Source organism: Leptonotus elevatus, chromosome 2 (genome assembly GCF_054856555.1).
Source record: "Leptonotus elevatus isolate MCC_2025b chromosome 2, RoL_Lele_1.0, whole genome shotgun sequence".
NCBI lineage: Eukaryota > Metazoa > Chordata > Actinopteri > Syngnathiformes > Syngnathidae > Leptonotus > Leptonotus elevatus.
Genome location: NC_141240.1, coordinates 10,327,723 through 10,348,030, shown reverse-complemented (window position 1 = coordinate 10,348,030; position 20,308 = coordinate 10,327,723). Strand labels below are relative to the sequence as shown.

General features: G+C 39.2%; 1 protein-coding gene and 1 long non-coding RNA gene across 7 annotated transcripts in view; one reads left to right on the top strand and one right to left on the bottom strand.

Moving 5' to 3' along the window:
* Positions 1-20,308, top strand: part of dlgap4a (discs, large (Drosophila) homolog-associated protein 4a) — an 87,983-nt gene that overhangs the window by 42,472 nt on the left and 25,203 nt on the right. The window lies entirely within an intron of this gene.
* On the bottom strand, positions 4,418-17,961 carry LOC147178382 (uncharacterized). The gene is made up of 3 exons (XR_015093984.1): positions 17,898-17,961; positions 12,202-12,249; positions 4,418-4,695 (listed from the first exon to the last, which is right to left on the bottom strand). It is a non-coding gene; the product is annotated as an uncharacterized LOC147178382 (long non-coding RNA).

Below are 20,308 nucleotides of genomic sequence, written 5' to 3'. Positions count from 1 at the left end.
CAAGTGACATACACTCCAGGTGAGACACTAACCCACCAGTGACCTCACAACATTGGTCTTTTGTCAAAAGTGATGGTGCAATTGAGGATGATGAAAGAGGAGAAGATAGCAGCTGTTTCTATTACTTTCTCTCTTGGCGACCAGGCAGATCATAAAAAACCTGAGATGACGCATGTGTGCACTTAGATTAAAACCATAATGGTCCCGGGCCATGCACCCTCGTGTACTTCTACTCTGATTCAACCTTTTTATCATAGGGTAATTTGGGAGAGCATAAAAAAAAGCCTATTTGGTAAATATTTTAGAACAAGCTAAGGGTGAACTCAAGTCTAGGGATGCACGATAATATCGGTGGCCAATAATTATAGGCAATTATCGACCTATTTGACGTCAAACAGATAAACCAGATAAAGAAATCAGTGGATAATAATCGACATGCCACGTTTGTTGAGGTTGTGGCTCAAGTTGTGGACAACTCCTCAACCCCTCCCCTCTCCTATGGTAGTGTCGCATATTTGTGACATCATAATGCGCACGACCTCGTGTTCATAGAAGATGCATACTGGCGACATGGCAGTCAACCGTGTGGGCTTTCTTTACTGTCCTGTTATGGAAAAAAAAACGATTTAACACGTATTAACATAACAAGTTTATACTGTATTGTGGACACCTGTATTTTCTTTAACAATGAGCTTTTCATGAAACAATATCATGCTTTCCTGTCTAGCTGACCCTCCCCTTCTCCTCCCAAAACCTGACCAGGCTGCATAAAAATCTTCCCATGATAATTGACTGCGCAAATTCTCACAGATCACTTCTTGTCGACTGCTCTGTAAGACTTGTGTATATTTGACGCTTCAAATATAAAGAAACCCAAAAGATAAATTGTTTTCCAGACTGAAAATTCCACAACGCTCCCCAAAATGTTACCCTCGCAGTTTTTTGTTGCATTTTTTAAACGTTTTGTTTTGGCAAACTCTAAATGAGTTACTGGTTGTTTTTGAAGAAGGGATATCAATGTTTACATGTATACATGTTAGACTTATAGCAGGATTCGAAAGTATATTTGTATTCAAGTTAATTTTGCAAACAATTACGGGCTTACGTATCGGTTATTGACATCGGCACTTTCTAAATTATTGGTTTGTTGGTATCGGCTGAAAATAGCATTATCTTGCATCCCTACTCAAGTCGGTAGTTTTCTGCTTAACAAAATATTGAAACAAGAAGTCAATGATGCACATATTACTATCATCGTGCCTGTATGCACTATGGCATCTCTCACTTCAAGCTTCTCCTTGGTGGAGGTAATGACATCATCCGTCCACCAATTATCTTTATTGCTTACCCTATTCAGGGTTGTGGAGCGCTTAGAGCTGATCCCAGCTGACTTCGGGCCAAGGGAGACCACGCCCTGAACTGGTCGCCAGTCCATCCCATTGCATATATATAGAGACAGATAACTTCTCTCACACACAGCCACAACATCACTTAGTGGGAATTGAGCCCACGCTGTCAGCACAGAAGTCAGACGAGTGAAGCATTACACCATCATCATCATCATCATCATCACTGCTCCTGCGTCCCGTCCCGTTGCGTAGAGCCAAGCAGGTGAGCCAGGCCCCTCCAATGCTGGCGGTCTTGTGCCAGCAGATCTGTATCCTTCATGGTAACTCCGTGTTGTTGGAGGTCGTCCGCGATGATGTCTAGGCATCGGGTGCGGGGCTTTCCTCGTGGTCGTCTCCGGCTTGAAATGAAAATCGTTTACTGTCGTCACTAAATTTGGAGAAATAGATTGGCCTTGTCTTTGGCTTCATTCCAAGTCAATGAAGCAAGCTTTTCACTTACTGATTACAGTCAAGTTAAGTCAAGGTGGCTGAAGTGAAGGGCTGGCAAAGCATCTCCAGGGAGTGACTCAGACTTTAGTGAGCTAAGAGTCCACACTGGCTGGTCAGAGCTAAATAACTTCAGCAATCGTCAAACTAAGGCCTTAAAAATGGCACTTGCCCTTTTTCTAAAGTCAGGTGAGTCATTTTCTGTTTTGAGTCATTGGAGACTATATTTCATTCCTAGTTGTTCATCATGACATTTTCTTGTCACTCTAGGGCAAAGATAGGCAAACTCGGTCTTCGAGGGCCGGAATCCTGCAGGTTTTGGAGGCTTTCTTCTTCCAACACAAGCTAATTCCAATCAACAGGACGGCTGTCAGGCTTATGATGAGTTGATCATATATCAGCTGTATTGGTGGAGGGGAAATCCAAAACATGCAGACTCCGGCCCTCGAGGACAGAGTGTGCCCACCCCTGCTCTAGGGTAACGTTTGATTTCTGTAAATGTGTTAGCAACAGCTGTCAGAACTATAGAGACTTGAGCTGCTCAAAGAAGATTTGCTACTTCTGACACGTTTTGACAAAGCAGGTCAACGTGAGCCACAATCGAGCAGAAAGAGGTCACCTCGTGCGAATATTTGTTGCATGATTCACTTTAGTTGGCTTTGGATCTGATTAACCTACGTCATCTGTATGAAGCTATTATTTCATCTCTCAAACACCTTTCCACTCTTTCCACGCACATGTCTGTCCTGCCCCCACGCACACCGAAACCACAAAGCTCCAAAGTAACATAGAAAGACCACCTGAAGTGCAAAATCTGTGGCTTCATCTCCTTCCCTTGGGGTGCTCTTATTACAATTTCCAACTACAGAGATTCATGTGCTGCTTCTTGTACACAATTCCTTGTCTATGCTGCGGTAAATTATTCATGCAGAAGTTGGGAAAAGAGAAGACAGTGTGCCCAAGAGGGCCGGTAGATGGGCTTTGACAACTTTGTCTTTATTGGGCGTTTGTCACCTGGACAAGCACTATGAGTGCATTTCAATATGGCGGCATGGTCTTCAAACGTGCAAGTCCTATACTTTGTACTTTGACAGATTGTAATGTATTATGTGTTTCTGCAATTCACATATAAAGTGGGTGTAATGTATTGCCCAATTTGGATATTTTATCATATTTACGTGCAGGTTTTTAATGCTTCAGTGAAGAATATCAACACATTTTCCCCCTGCAAATAGATGACTCCTTTTTCATCTGTAACTACAAAAATTCAAATGATACTTGTAGGGATAACAAGCATAGTCAGATTTCCACACTTTTGTTTGGTCCGACTTGGCACGGTGAGGTAGCGGCAACAGCCTGATTTGGTTAACGATTCCACCTCTGTTATTTCAGCTGGAACAGAGCAGCCTAGCTAAATAGTGGCACATCATGACATTTTATTTTGTAGCCTCTCCAAGTAGCAGTAGTAGGTCTGAAAAACTGGGATTTGGTCCGACTAAGCAACCACTTGAGTTGAAAAAACAAAAAGCAACTAATTACCAAATTAACCTAAGACAAACCAAATCCACTTCTACAAGTCTTTACAGTTGTACAGCAAGTGTAAAGTTGAATGAAGCATTTATAGAATGAATAGCACTCTCAAATAAAGAGCGCATTTCACATAAATCTGTGGCTGCTCAATTGAGAAAACATTGTTATTGTCTTTTTTAACCTGATGATGTGCATGCTTAGGCTTATCCTTACCTTGTGTTTTCTTGGACTTTGCCAAATGCTTTTGACCCTTTCAAATCAGTTTTAAACTCGGCTGAAATAGCCAAAAGATTTCTGTCAAGGACATAACTATTCTTTTCCTGTATGCATTTAAAATCCCAACCTCAAAATCTTTCACACAAAAACCTTCTACGGCTGTCAATTTGCTTCTCTCATGCCTGCATTCTTTATTTTCTCATTTTCATTCCTCTACTGCCTTGAAAGTTGTCAATTCAGCTGGCTGTTGGAAGAATAAGCGAAGGTTTTCTAGGTCATGTGCGTATAATCTCCTCAATTTGAGCAGACCTCATGGAGCTTTTAAATTACAGCTCGTTATTATGAATGATGCGTGTAGTTTTAATGTTGTCCTGGTTGGAGAGAAAATTGTTTCTTAATAGCTCACCTTTATAAAAAAATATATATATATATATATTATTCATATTTCCCAATTCAAATTGAATTATTATTGTTAAACGGTGTATTGGTTCAAGATTGAATTTTGGCCCTTGTTTTAATATTGAGTAGACTCAATTGATTAAACATCAATTCAGTGATTCTAAAGTTTTGGTCTTCAGATTTTACATGCTAAAAATGTGTTAACAGTAAAGGTTGCTACATGCTAACATCTCCTGAAGTATGCAATAAAGAATGGTAAAATCAAATAACTGTAATGGATTTTAATCTCACCCACAGCCCTGCTCCAGGACTGAAAACGGTTTTGTTTACACATTTACAGAATCACTAAGTCAACTGTAGCTCAATGCATATATACATATGAAATGTAATGAACCATGAACAGAACCGAATTTTGCTGTTACAAAATACCAGCGACAATAAAGTGAGAGCCAGTTGTCTGGATTAGGAGTGTGACAACAATCTGACCTTTGACACATGAGTTTAAAGGCACAAATGAGATACAGCTGGAGAGGATATAACACATGATGAAGTTGCACATAAGCTGAGGTTAAGTCTCCAGCGAGTGTCAGAGATCCTGACTGCTAATGCTGCAAAGATGACAGCCGGCCTTCTTTGACTTGATTGGCAGCGAGGACTGTCTTGGTGGAGCTGTCCAGGGTGCTGACCTCTGCTCTGGTCAGCGTCTCCGAACTCTCTAAGCAGGTCAAAGCAGACAATACTGATTTCAAGTGAGCGCGGTTTAGCTTCAGTCATGTCCATCATTCGAAATGTTTATTGCTTGAATAAAATCTTCACGGCAAGTCCTTGCTTGTGTGCCATGTCGCATGTTATTCCTCAAACTTTTTAGAGATCTTATCTTAAATTGGCATGACAAAATAAATTGACACTCTCCGTTGAATAGGTAGCAGATTTTACCAGAGCATATGCTATGATTTATAACACTGTATTCAGACTCTAGTTGTTGCCAGGCAGGATTCAGATGACTCAATCGTAATTGCCCCATTGGCGAGTAAAAAATAAAAATGGTACATTCCCACCACATCCTTGACATTGTTTGGATGACTGACTAGAGCTGAAACATAGACAAGCCAGAAACAGGAAGTCAGACAGACATATTAAGGAAACTTCCAAAACAATTCTTTATGTGTAAACAGCAATTTTGCACGACTGCATATTCATTTTAAAATATAAAAGCGAAAAAAGTGAAAGGGTGCCATCTGGTTCCGCAGCTTTACCCGTAATGAAGAATTGCCACTGAAAGCTGAAATAACAAAATTGCTCTTTGAGAACGCTCTCTTAAAGGGATACTTGACTCATTGAGTCATTTTCAGCAGTAAAAAGTAAACATTTGATAACTTTTTATTATTTTTCATGTACAATTAATATCTTTAAAAACAAAATTTCCCACTTGCTGTCGACTGAAGATGTAACGACCAATCACGGCTCACCTGTTTTCTGGGTTTGATTAGCAAATTGTGCCATGATTGGCCACTAACCGTTTCCTCAGCACAGGTGATGCCATCTTCAGTCGACAGTAAGTGGCAAAATATATTTTTAAAAGATTAGTTGTTCAGGAAAAATAATGAAGTTATCACATAATCATGGGCAAAATATTATCGGGCTTACTGTTGAGTAAGTATACCTTTAAGGTGCAAGTGGAGCATATTATGGAAAATGAGCTTGTTATTGTTTGCATACAAATAGTCAACCAATCAACCAATTATTTATTTATTTTTAAACATCCCATTTCTGAAGAAAAAAAAAGTGTCTGTGAACACCCTGCCCCATTGTTACAGATAATGGTACCAATTTACATAATAACTGCCTACAGATCATGTTTCTGGCCGAAGATTAAGAGCAACGTACCGGTCAGCAGAGCTGCATTTAGTTTTGCTGGATTAGAATAAGATAACAGTGTTACTTTCTGATAAGTGACACTTCCTCCATTGCTTGACAAACTCATCAAAGCGATGGGGTGACGGGGGGTAGGTGTGTGTACAAATATGTGTTTGGTGATGTGTCTGCTGGCACTAGCACAGGTTCACATAGTAACTGACAAGTGTAATTCAGTGACGGTATTAACTCCACAGGGGAAATAGAATCCTTTATGTCTTTGTAGTAGCTAGCGTGTCATTCACTGTTCGCAGTCACTTGTTTGATGCACCACATTTTGGCCAGCCCTAGCTCCGCCCCTAGTTGTCATGGTAATGGAATCCATCCTTTCCATTGGCCCAGCATTATGTGGATAGCTAACCTGCATGAGGCAGTTGATTACAGTAAGACAAGAAATAGGTAGAGTGTAGCATAATGTGCTAATTGCGCTATCATTCTTGATCCTTGGGGAATTTTGACACAGCCATGTCACAGACATGCAAGGCTGGACTGGGACAACAACAAAAAAAATTCTCTATAAGCCCCAGGTTGACTCTTGGCCCTTTAAAAGGTGGCTTAACTTGCACTTGGCATGTTTTGTCCAAATATATATTGTTGCTTTAAACATTTACCTGTTGCCTGTTCTGTAAACAAAAACATTTTGCTGTGTTGCATCAGTATTTTAACACGCTGACAAGCACAGACCGCACAATTGTCTCCGTTCATCAGAGGGTCATTTGCTATGCTGCATTAAGCCTGCTGATGTCTGCAATGTGACAATTGATGATTACCTGCGGGAAATCGATAATGATCACCACATTATTAATGCTACTCTTGAAAAAAAACAGCATCCGTCCAAACAGAACAGTACTGGAAAGATTCATCATCAGAGAGTAAGATCATTGCTGAGGGCCCTGAGAGTCTACAAAAAAGAAAACAAGACTTAAATTGTCATATCCAGGCCGTCATATTGTAGTGAGTGCTTCTCGGGAGTCGAAATGGAACGGTTCCAAAGTAGCGTATTTTTCCATGTATGTTGTTTTGATTTATTTAGCGCCCTCGACCTCTCTCAGGTCATCGAGGTGCAGCGAGCTCAGTGGCATTGGCTGCCACATCTGTGCCGCCATGTGTTGCGCCTCCTGTTCCTAGGCTTAGGGGGATCCAAATCCATATGTCACCTGCAATATATGGTCTGCTTCACTCTTATGAATAAGTTATCATATGTGTTCTTCAGATAAGAGCCTGAGTAGTCGCGTGTCATTTCTTTGCGTGTTGACGTGAGATCAGGTGTATAGCGCAGGCAAAGACAAGAGGTTAACGTTTACTTATGCATGAGGCAGCACTTTTCCAGCTGATCACTCATCTGATTTGCCGAGTGATATCACTGCCGGGATCTGCCAGACTGCTTATGTCAGTCAAACTGTCCTTTTACATTTCAGTAAGCTTGTAGTTTATTCTGTGATATTTATTTTTAGAGTGCTGTTTTGATTTCCCCTATTTTACTTTACTTTAATAGAAATGTCTATAATCACTAATGAAATTGTTCCTTTCTCTGTGACAATTTAAACCAAAACAGAAACTTGATCCGTTCAGCATCACATACGCAGATTTATATTCCTCAGCCAGTTGTGATGTAATGATAAAAAATAAATCCTTATTTTTGGTCACTTTAGCTCATTCACATTTTCACTGTAGCAACCCCCTTCGCTCCCGGCTGTTTTACTGGATTTTGACAGATTTTGCAAGGCCCACAATATTGTGTTCTATTGTTATAAAAACATGGAACCTCCCAAAAGAAAAATTAGAGTCTCTTCTTTCATTAGGAAAAAAAAAGTATATTTGTATCTGTTTCCGATTTGCAGCAATTAACATTAGACTACAGCTAAATTTCATCAGTATTCACATTCCTGGTGAAAACACTGGCAAAAATAGCTTGTTGCAACATGGCCCTGGCTGATCTCTTATACTGTGCTGCCACCTGGAGGCCGTTTTTGTTATAACTACCATAGCCTTAAGCACCACTTCATGTCAGAAACGCCATCAAAGCCTTCTGTATGCTCTTGCATTAAATTAAATAAATAAAAATACATTTAAAAAACATACGTTTTTGGGAGTAAAGGACAAAGTGTTTAAAAACGTGTTAGCACATTTTTGGGTTTGAATGATATTGATCATATTTTGGATAAACATCATCGTTAGTTGCCTTTAGCCTTGTTGTTGTTGTGTATTGCAACTGCGGCTGCAGATTTAGGGAAGATGTTTAAGGTGGAAAAGCAATTAAATGGCGAGAGAGGTGACCATTTGTGTGTCCACATGTTCGCATTGGAGAAGACAGCAAGGACTACTTCATGAATATACATTGTGCTTGTTTGTGTGTGCTTGGAAGCCAGCATGGAGAAGGAGGAGGCAGATTAGGAGGGAAATAGGTCTGAGAATGAGTGTGGCAAGGATGAGATGGCGAGGGAGATGGAAGAGAGGTGGCAGGCAATGAGGTAGCCCATCAATCTGGCAAATGAGTGTCCTTCCCGCCGACACTACTTTGGGAAACGTATCCTACTCCGCGTTCATCAGTCACAGGTTTAGCACGCAGCTGAGTTTAATCTCGTGTTCCGTTCCAACACTTCCATATCGTGGAAGGTAGCTAGTAAACAAATGTTTGGTCTACAGTTTCTTCTGCCAGTTGTCCATGTGACATCCTTCAAGGTGTGCTGTGGGGTTTCTATCGGCTATGGTAAAGTAAGGATGCTAGGAATTGAAGTTTGAAGTCCTTGAAAGGATACAAGTTGAATATCTATTTGTTAGGGGAAACGCACTCCATTTTGTTTCTAGAACAGAACTCAGTCCCAACAAAATGCACTTGCCAGCCCGCTTTAGTACTAATACACAGGGTTGGGAGGGTTACTTTTAAAATGTAATCCATTACAGTTACAAGTTACCTGCTAAAAAATGTAGTTAGTAACGTAATCCAAGTACCATAATATTAAAGTAATGTAACTGGATTACTTTTGGATTACTCCAATATTGAGTATGCTCATGAAGACAAAAAAATAAATATCACCACAATATATATTTTATACAATGTGCCCCTGCTATTTGCGGGTGATAGGGACCCGGGCAGCCTACAAATAACAAAAATCCTAGTGTAATTAAAAAGCATGTAGGCTATTGATTGATTGATTGATTGAAAGCAACCACACATCTCAGTTTGATAGATAGATAGATAGATAGATAGATAGATAGATAGATAGATAGATAGATAGATAGATAGATAGATAGATAGATAGATAGATAGATAGATAGATAGATAGATAGATAGATAGATAGATAGATAGATAGATAGATAGATAGATAGATAGATACAATTTGAAATGTGGACTCATCAGACCACAGCTCACTTTCCCATTTTGTTTATCCTCATTAATGAAAAAGTGGCTCTTAAAAAGGACTTAGGCGCCAACGGTACAATAGAGCCCTTTACCAACAGGAGGCAGGCTTCTATGTAAAGAACAGAAGGCTTCTAAATATGGCCACAGATGGATAACCTTCATAATAACTAAAATCGCTGAGGGGCTTTGGATGCACATTTTCAGATTTATTTTTTTTCATTCTTGCTAAATAACACTACAGACATTTGGATATTTTATTTATTTTTTGTTGATAAAGGAGCACGACATCATTTAGTTGGTGGAGTGGCTCTGTGATGACACAATGCCTGGCGTGTGTAATTACCATTGTTGTCACGAGCATTGTGACTCGGCCACACAATCTGAGCTGCCAACAGCGTGAGAAGGAATGTCTGTGCTCACGCCATCATGTCAACTGTTCAATGTCAGTGTCTCTCATAATGAAAGACAAAAAAAATCCAATGAATGTGTGAACTATATAAGCTTTTAAGCCCGTGTACACTAATGTTTTTTTAATGTAGATTTTCTTAGCTTTGGGTTAAATTGATTTATATACTGTATATCTATATTAACACACACCAGTGTTGGTAAAAAAAATAATAATAAAAAAATAAAAACCTGTACCTATTTGAAAATATTTATTAGGTTTCAGACACATTTTGTAAACGGCTGATTGGTTGCATATCCTGCCACCTCCATTCTTGCTATTTTACCCCAGATAAGTTACCTGCAAAATCATCCCCTTCTTAATTCATTCACTGCCATTGACGGCTAAAAACTTCACAAATTCATTTGAACTATTTCTATTAGTTTAACATTTTTTTCCCTCTCTTTTGTTAACAAGAGTATGAAAAGCTAGATTTTTTTTTTATTGTACATTTAGAACAGATATGAAATTTGTGATTAATCAAGAGTTAACTAGTGAAGTCACGCGATTAATTACGATTTAAATTGTAATCACCTGACGCCCAACATTTTTAATAATCCTTTTCTTTTCTTTTTATTCATTCACTGCCATTGACGGCTATAAACGTCGAAAATCCATTTGAACTATTTCTATTAGATTAATATTTTTTTCCACTTTTGTTAACAAGAGTATGAAAACCTAGAAATTTTTTTCATTGTACATTTAGAACAGATATCAAGTTTGCGATTAATCGTGAGTTAACTAGTGAAGTCATACGATTGATTACAATTAAAAACATTTAAATGCCTGTCACCCCTAATTTTTAATAATCTTTTTTTGAATGAATTTATGGCAGTGAATGAGTTAAAATAATGGCCTAAATCACATTTTGACAATAATTGTTGTCTTAAAGATCTCCTCATGATGACATCTCTGCTGAAATTGCCTACATCCTTATTAAACAGATCATTCACCCCTGATATGAAATTATGATTTAATACAATCTTTGTTTCAGTTTTTTGTGTTTTTTGTAAATCCTGGGAGGGAAAAAAGATACTTTGCAAAAACATTTTTAGGAAGGTGACAAAATACATTTGTGTTCAAAACCGCTATCACAGTAACGCTGTATTTAACCAGGACCTACCAGTTTTGTTTATTTTACTATATTTCAGAAAAGAGCAGATGAGTCCAAGCTAGTGCTAGGGCTGCACTGAATGCTAGAACTCCATGGATAAGCATTTGTGCACATTTTTTCACAAAAATTCTGAATCTGTGCCTAACAGGGTGCCAAGAAAACCCAGGTCCTACAACATTTTACAATCCCATCGGGATGGACACTAACAACTCTTCTTTTCTTTTTCTGAAAAGCTGCTATCTGGCTGCAGAAGCATATCCTTGACTTAATTTTATGACTGCTTTCAATTTTAATGATATGAACTTTGGTCTTGTCCCGTATGACTGTCATAATCAGACAGTCTGTTAATCGACCCTGTGACACTCAATGAAATGACGACTGTTACTCTGCCGACATTTTGTTGCCATAGGTGCAACTTGCCATAGATGCAACTTGGAATTGTGGGTAATGTAGTAGGCTAATGTGCTAAACCATGTGCCAAGTGTGCACTGAAAAACTTAATTCTAATCATCAAGTATGTAATGGCAGGTAGATGTCAATGTCATGTTATGAACAATATATTAATACAACCTCTCAACCTTTATTGGTACATATTTGACACTGCCAATTCTGACAGCGTACTACCAAACAAATATGTAAAAATAACTAAATAAATAATAATAATAATACACAGGTTACATCGCTGGCATAATAGGTAAACAAAGATACATTATTTGTAGTAAATAAAAATAATAATAATTTGGGACGAATTTACCGGTAGTGGAATTATTTATTTCCCATGATACTGTATGTCTGATGATCTCTCATGATAGAGCTAGATGAACAAGCCCCAACTAGTGCCCATTAAGCATTTCTTTCATCTTTATTTCAGAATTTGCAATACATTCAGTAAATCCACTAATGGATGCAAATGTTTTATAAACATGGAAATAATCCAGACAGGATTTTAGCCTAATTTTCCCCGCCAAATAGGGTACAGGCTCATCCGGGAATATCGCATTTTACCCTTTCAATACCTGACAGTATATATACTACTGTATAAATGGGATCCCGTAGCTCCCTCTGATCCCATTATGTCAATCCCTCACTATGCCAGCTTTGATTCTCTATAATTAGACCACTTTGCAGCACTTTTTAGAAAATAAATCAATTTGACTGTGGTGTAATCTGCACACAGCTCTTGTTTACAGTACGTGTGGTCGCTCCTCCAGCCCCCGCTCTGCCCTGCAAGACCATGGCTGTGTTGGGAATCGTTCAATTAATGCCTACTCCCGAGTCACTATATGGCAGGAGTCACCAACATAGTGCCCACGGGCACCAGAAAGCCTCCAAGGACCACATGAGTAACCTGGTGGCAGCGAGCCTGTTCCAAAAGTTACTCACCAGTGATGGGCCATTGTGATTCTCCAGGAATGGTGTATAAGAGATCATCTGAAAATATAGACATTCATAGAAATAAAGTGTTGCATTTTATTGGTAACTCGGAAAAAAACATAAATGGCAAACTCATTGCAGTGAATCTCCGCATACTCTTGCCCCCCCATATTTAATTTTTTATTTTATTTTAATAAAAGATTTATCCCCAATGCATTTCAATGCCGGGCTGGCCTATTGCTCCTGCAGAGGAAGCAGTCATGGTGGCAATCTGGCATCCACATCCAGTCCACAATCCTGGTATCCTACTGTTTATGCTCTAATCCTCCTCATACTATAGGGAGAGCAAATCTGAATATTAAATTCTTCTTATTTGGAGTGCTGGGGCCAATTTAAGCAGCTGGAGACAGCTCGCCCGATCTCTCCCATAGGATTTGTGTGTGACAATCTCCAAGAAATCCGTTTAATATGATACCCCAGATTGGAATATGATGGAGGCAAAGCTCTTGAGATTATGCTAATAGAAGTGGATAACTTTGATGTTGCTCAATGAAATTACAGCGTTTTGTTCTAAATGTGACATCATTAGTTGAGGTTGTTGAAAATGTTTCCAATCTGTCAAATGCAAGCCGAAAAGTGTACAAACAATGACATACAGTATGTTACTGTGTGTTAATATAGCGTGCATGTCACCAGACAATTTAGGGCCAGTTGAAATAGGGGACACAGCATGCAGGGAAGGATAAACCCCAACAGCTCAACATAAAACTGATCCAATTTAATCCAGCTTGCAAAGCTTTAGCCCCAACACTTTGGAAGCAAAAAAAAGGAAAATTGTGCCGCTCACTATGGAACACTATTGTCTCCTCTGCCTCTCGAGAATAGACCAAAGCATTTCCTGTTTAAGACCAAGCCCCCAAGACCATTAAATCTTTGACAGCATTTTAAACGAGCACCGGCGGCGGATTCACCCTGCCAGCTATAACCGATGGCATGCTGTAACTCCCTGGGGGCCGAGAGTGGAGCTGAATGTATGGCGAGTGTGTTCGCACCATGCGCTGCATGTTTAGCATGCATGACACAACCGCACGTGACGGCACAGGGAAATGCATGAAGCTTATTGGCTGCATTATGTCTTGTTTCGCCGGGGACCAGCACGGCGTCAAGAGTCATTTAATCACACATCACAGCACTCGCACCGCATTTTCTGCTGGATGCTTTATGAGGCTACAAAAATAGAGATGTACATCTCCATCGTGTTATTTAATCGAGTGTTGATGCTTCATACACAATTGCGTGGCTCGAAAACCAAGCAAAAGCACGTCGAAAGAAAGAAGAAACAGTGCAGTCAGGTTGGAAAATGGCCTGAGGGAAAAGTACAACCTCCCTCTAATTACACTTCAGTGCGTGCAGAGGTGAACGAGGGAGAAGTGTTTCACTGGGATCCCTTTAAATGGGCAAAGCAGTGATGAGCATCCAATAAGTGCCAAATGTGCTTACTTCTGAATATTTCAGTGCTTTTTGCATTCTGAGGAACTCAACATTGATCATGCCTGATAAAGTGAAATGAAATCATGACGTCCGCACTGCCCTTTCCCTATTTTGGTCTGATTATCTCATCAATGACAGGAGTAATAAGTAAGGTACAGTACAGTACATGCTTCTTCTGAGACCTTTTTCCTCTAACCTCTTTTAACAGCATTGATGTCCTCTATGAAGGTGACTGGCCGACATTGGGCAGTCGCATCCCCACTGCAGTAAAAAGCATCCCAGTGCTACTTAAATGCCACTTGGCAAAATAGATCATATTGGAACTTTGCAGCTACTTAGTCAAAAACTCTTGGTCAAAGCTCCGCCGCACTACGCTCTGAGCCTCAGTGGACTTGCTGTTAAAGCTGAATACTGATATCTGAATGCATGTGGAATGCTTATGAAGTAAGTTGAAAGATACATTATGTGAAAATTACTCATTATTAATTGTAGTTGAATGATAAATGGAAAAAGAAGAAGACTGCAGCCGGTCTAAGAAGGGATTCGAACCATCGAATGGACTAAAATGTGGTCAAGCGGGATTTGAACCCAGGTTCAGGGCTCATGACGTATTTATATTTAAAATTGTTGTTTGAAGCTGAAAGTTTGTGTTGCAGCTGAATGGGTATATATTGTGCAGGTAATCATTTTTGTGAAATTATAATGTATTTCTCCAGATGATAGTCAGTTGGTATACATGTATATCACTTAGCATACTGGCCATGCATATAATGGACAATACACTTTACCAACTGTGCCACTGAGCTGTATCAGACAGCTGGTAATGATGATAAGTTGTATGTATAGAAGTGGGCGTGGAAAGTGGTACTTTGAAAAAGTTCAATATCAGTCCCATTGGAAATGAATGGGGAAAAGATGATCATTAAATTGTGCGAATAGGTAATGTGGAATCAGACGTGGCGGGAATTTTTGAAGCAAGTCGAAATTTGGAAAAATCGGAAGCATTATGTGGGAGTTATTGCATGGCAAAAAAGTGAGGAGAATAAAATGCTAGAAGTGAAATAATAAAGGTCAGCATTCCCACAATTAAGTCTTTTGTGGATTTTTTTTTTTAAATACAACTTGAATTTTAATTTGGTGGCTGTCATTTTACTTTCCTATGCACGACTTCACTAAGAGCCAGAGGTGGGTAGAATAGCCCAAATGTGTACTCAAAAGTACTGTTACTTTAGAATAATGGGACTTAAGGAAAAGTAAAAAGTAGTTCTACAAATAATTACGTGAGTAACAGTTAATAAGTATTCTGTGAAAAGACTACATACTGAATAACTTTTGAGTAACTACTGAGTAAAACATGAATTCAGTCATTGTGCAATATGACTCTAAGGTCCTATTTTCATAGACTGTGTTTGGCGTAAAAAAAACGGCATGATTTCATTTAGGTGTAGGTGCAAGTCTACAGTACTGTTTTTGGTGCCGTGTTCTCAGAGTCAATTTGCTTCTGCGATGCGCTTTGACCACCCTGAATTTAATGTAATTAAGGGAAGCCTCTACAATTGGATTTGGCTACATTCCATCTCATAACAGTGCATAATGGCACAAACGCCAATTTCTAGCTGCGCCCGTCCACGAAAATACCGAAAGAAAGAAAACTGAAATGTGGCAGAATTAAACCTACCATAAAACCGATTACAACAATAATGCAAACAAATCTGTAGCTTTATCACTTCAACTTTTCATGTTAATGAAACCGATATGTAAACGTGGACTGCACTTCTTAAGCATTGAACTGATTTCAACAGGGGACAATAACCTTTTTGAAACTGAGAGCTCCTTATTGGGTAATCAGATAAATGTGAAGGACTACCAGTTTAATATTCACCTCTGAATTAACAAATATGTGCATATGACCTTAAACAACGTTACAATTATATGTAATTGTGTTATGTATATATATTTTTTAATGTATTCGTGTGAAAACATTGATCATGTTCATTATTTCCCACAATAATCAAAAACAAACAACAATGTAAAATACTTTATTTCTATCGATCTGTATAGGTACCTAATGACAGCTTTGGAGTGGCCTCGTCAACATCCAAATTTGTATCTGATTGAAATGTGGCATCACTTTAAAAAAGACCGTTCATGCTTGAAGACCCTCCACTAGTGCTGGAATAAAAAAGACAATTCTGCAAGGAAGCGTGGCGTCGGTCAAAATATCTACACGTAGATGTAAAAGACTGGATTCCAATTGAAAGCTGCTGAGGGTGGCACAAAACAATTAATAGCTTAGCAAGTACTTTTTTCACACAGGGTCAGGTAGCTTTGAATAGGTTTTTTCCTCCTTAATAAAATCACCATTTAAAATGTTTTAGTTTATTTTTTACTTGGGTTGCGAGAGGAAAACTTGTGTCACACAATCTCATCTTGAGGGGGCAGCCACGATATTATGAATACCTACACATAATCTAATGAAACGCTCAAATATAATCAAGATATTTTAAAATTTTTGCCTCCCTGACAGGCTCAGCATCGATCATAACAGAACATAATTATTTTGTGAAGGCAGATTATTTGATACAGTATTGTGGTCAATTGTAAACTGTATATATGCAAGTGAACAAGTTGCAAATTGTGCATTAGCAGAGATTGTTTATGGTTTGAAAAGGCTGTAAAGAACAACACTTGATTTGATAAGCAGGAAGCACAGATGACATCACTAACAAGCTATTTGAAGGTTCTCAAAGCACAGCGGGGATAACGCATGGCTCATCTCAAGTGTCACTTAACCATAAATGTGGACAGTGTAGGCTACTGAAAGAGATGTTATTCCCAGGCTGTCAAGTTGGGTGCAAAAACAAGACATAAATGCCGTGATGTAAAAAATTAAGATAATTAGACATGTTTAAAAACCAGTAGGATACTCATGAAGGAAATGGTCAGCTATGTATAGTGTCAATACTAGAAATTTCTCAGACAGAAGCTAATTCAATACAAAACAGCTGTATACAGTATTCACCCTTTAAACAAGGAGCAAGAACCAAATCAATGCGTTACGTTCTTCTCCTCTGCTCGTTGCAAGAGGTGAAAGGTGGGGTAGTTGTTGGGCGGCACATGACTACAGCAGACATATATTACAGTGCCGCTTGGCGTCTCACACAGTATAGTAGCCTCTGTTCTGCTCATTATCGCACATTGCATGGATCTAACGGGAGCTGTATGTCACCGTGGGGCTGCATGCCGTTATGTACTTCCCAGTGGGCCAATGATGGCGACTGTGAGGATCATTGTTGTGTCAAAGTGCATTTGTTACATGGCAAATCTCTGTAGAAAAATCTCACCGGGATTTATTATTTCATTTTTGTGTGTGTGTGTGTGTGTGTGTGTGTGTGTGTGTGTGTGTGTGTGTGTGTGTGTGTGTGTGTGTGTGTGTGTGTGTGTGTGTGTGTGTGTGTGTGTGTGTTTGTCATCTTTTTCTTGCTTTGGCACCTTAATAGAGATCCGGACATCATGTGACTATTTCTCGGAATTCTGTGGCAGGAAAGTAGCGGCGCCGCGTTAATGGACTACAATGGCGAGGAGGGATCAAGCCAGCGTTTATCCGTCAACTTTCCGCCCAAGAGCATTGCCAGTCACTTTGATGAAAAGGACATGATATACATGCGCGAGGTGGACAGGTGCCGATGAAGGAGTGCTTTTTTTTGGTCAACTTGGCGACGCTGCTATGTGGAATTACTGGTGTTTGCAAATCTGATTATACAAAGGCTTTACAAGTTTGTACAATCTAGATTTATTTCCCCTTTATGTATAGTCAAAATACCATCGAATTTAGCAGTTTCACTTAAGTCTTGGCAGTGTTATTTAGGCAAGTTAGCATCTGCTAATTCAACCATCGCCGCCGTCATTTATGCCGTAAAAGTCTTCGTTATGGTGTTGGTCAGTTAATAAATTCAACTGTGTAATATTGATTAAACCGTAGCAGCACAAACTAACGAAACGGATTATTTATCCTACATTTTGCGTGTGCTAACTTGCCTGAAGCTAGCCTCCTACAGGCTAGCTTCAGGCAAGTTAGCACACGCAAAATGTAGCATCTGCTGATTCAGCTACCATATAGGCCTACAAAGTGCCCGATCACGTCTTTCGCCTTCATTTAATAACCAACATTCAAGCTACATCTACACGACTAACTGATTCAGTAATTAACTCACCAGATAGGAAGGAAGTGGTCGTTACACAAGCAATGAGGAAGATTGCAAATACTCCACCCTGTTGTTCACCCTTTTTCAAGTTAATCCAATTGCCACACCTTTCCATCTGGTTCTCTTTTGAACATTATGAAATCCAACATGCTAACATATACATATAAAACTTATATAAAACTGCTTTATTTTAATTTCTAGTGAAAAATTAAGTGTAGGCTATTGGTCCAGAAATTAGAATGATCAATAAAAACAGTACTTTTTCTAAATTATTATCAAATATAAACAGTATACCATAGCTATGTGAAATTAGTGGACTATTTCTGGGGGGGAAAAACAATTCCAAAATGATCTGTTGATGTCCAAATGTTGTCTGGTGTGTAGTGGCTGCTTGCCAATAGAGGGCGCTAGGGCGACACCCTCCCTCCCAATGAAAACCCGTTTGTAATGTCCTGTAACAATTCAGATTAAAACTCAACTTCATTTATATTGCAATTTAATAACAACCAGAGGCGTAAGAAAATGCTGTACTTAAAACAAAGACAAAAACGTAAATAATATGATCATCCATCCATTTCCTATTTACCCTTTCCACTGGAGACTTGCGGGTGTGGTGAATCCTATCCCATACATGCATAGATGTATGATGATGTATCAAGAAGTGGCTCCAAATATTCAGTGAATGGAATGTGGAAGAGTCACTGAGATAATGTCAACAGCCAAATATTACCGTGCGTGTTGGTGCGCCCGCATGTGCATAACAAGCCGCATTTACCCACCATCATGCAAAAAAAATGCTTTGGACCTGTGAGAAAATGCCGCCAACATTGAAATTCCTTCTCATGTTGGCGCTGCGATGTTGAACACTTGACGAGGGTTCATCAGTGCAGTAGGCGGGTGTGCGTAAGGTTCGCGAATTCACTGTGTAGGTAGGTGTGTGTCAGTGTGTCAGCAGTGGGAGTGGCAGGACGCGAGCACGCAGGGGATGCAGTCAGCTGGGGTGGATGAGATACAGCATGTGGCGATGTTGTAAAACGCCGGTGCTGCATTTGTCAGCACTGCTGTGCCCATCCAGGAACACTGACTCGGATAAGTGGCTGCTCCCGCGCAAGGGAGATTGTATAGGAGGTCAAAGATCCGTGAGATGTGGCAAAGCAACAATGTCGGGCAAAATGTGCGCGCCTCACATTCAGCTCATAGGCACAATTTTCATGTCTGCGGTGGCAGCAGGGCTCTCACCATTGACTGATCAGTGACTCACTCCACTATGATACAGACAGCATCTGTTAGATGGAATCAAATGCAGACTGGATCTGCTGGGTGAATTGTGAGGCTTATCAGATGAAATGTCGCTCTTCCTTGGCTTTAAAAATCGGAAGGACTTTGATAGGACATGACACTGCAGTTGGCCACTTGTTTTTATTGCCCTCTGCGGCCTATAACCTTCTGGTTTGGTATGTATTTTATCACGATACAGTATTATAATTTATGTACTGGAAAAAGGCTCATATGTCAGAATAGGACGTCTAAAAAATATATATACTGAAATGTATCCCAAACTATTTGTTTTCACTATTTGGATGATCAAAATATTTAATCTGCCCTCCAATTTAGATCCTCCATCCCTTCCTGGGTCACCTCTCCATCACACACAAGACAGAATCTGCATACCAAACCTCTCTCCAATCTACCTGTTCACGTTCAGAATTCGTCACCATCTTCACATTCATCAATTAAAAATGTTAAATGACATCGTGTTGTCCATATGAACAGCTAGTTAACACTTCAGACATAGAGATGAGAGTTAACGCAAAATAAAACATGTTATCCCATAATTGTATTTAAATGGTAAATGGACTTTATATAGCGCTTTATCAACACCATATGGTGCCCAAAGCGCTTTAAAATTTAAACCTCACTTTCATCCGTTCACACACGCACACTAACATGAAAGTAACAAAATTATTAGTGGAAGAGAGGAGCGTACCTCTAGAATATTTGCAGTAACTTATTTACATATACGTTTACAAATTGCCTGTCGTGTCAATACCAAGTTTTAGATCAGGATCAGGACTGTATGTAAATGTTCCTACATAATTAAAATATATGTACTATGAAGGTTTTTGACATGTATGTTATATTTATATTTTTCATGTATTTATGCATTTTAATTAGTGTTGTCAAAGTTAAAGTGTTTACTCATGGATTAATCACAAAAAAATATTTTTAAAGTGTTTACTCATGGATTAATCACAAAAAATTATTGCATTAATCATTTACTAACGCAGATTAATCACTTTATTTTTGACTCGAGATGATCTTTTGCCCTGGATGGTTACGTTAAAGGCAGCGCAGGTTGTGTTTGAGCAATAAACATAACATGCATTAAAGTATTTAATAAATGTTTGTGTATGACATTC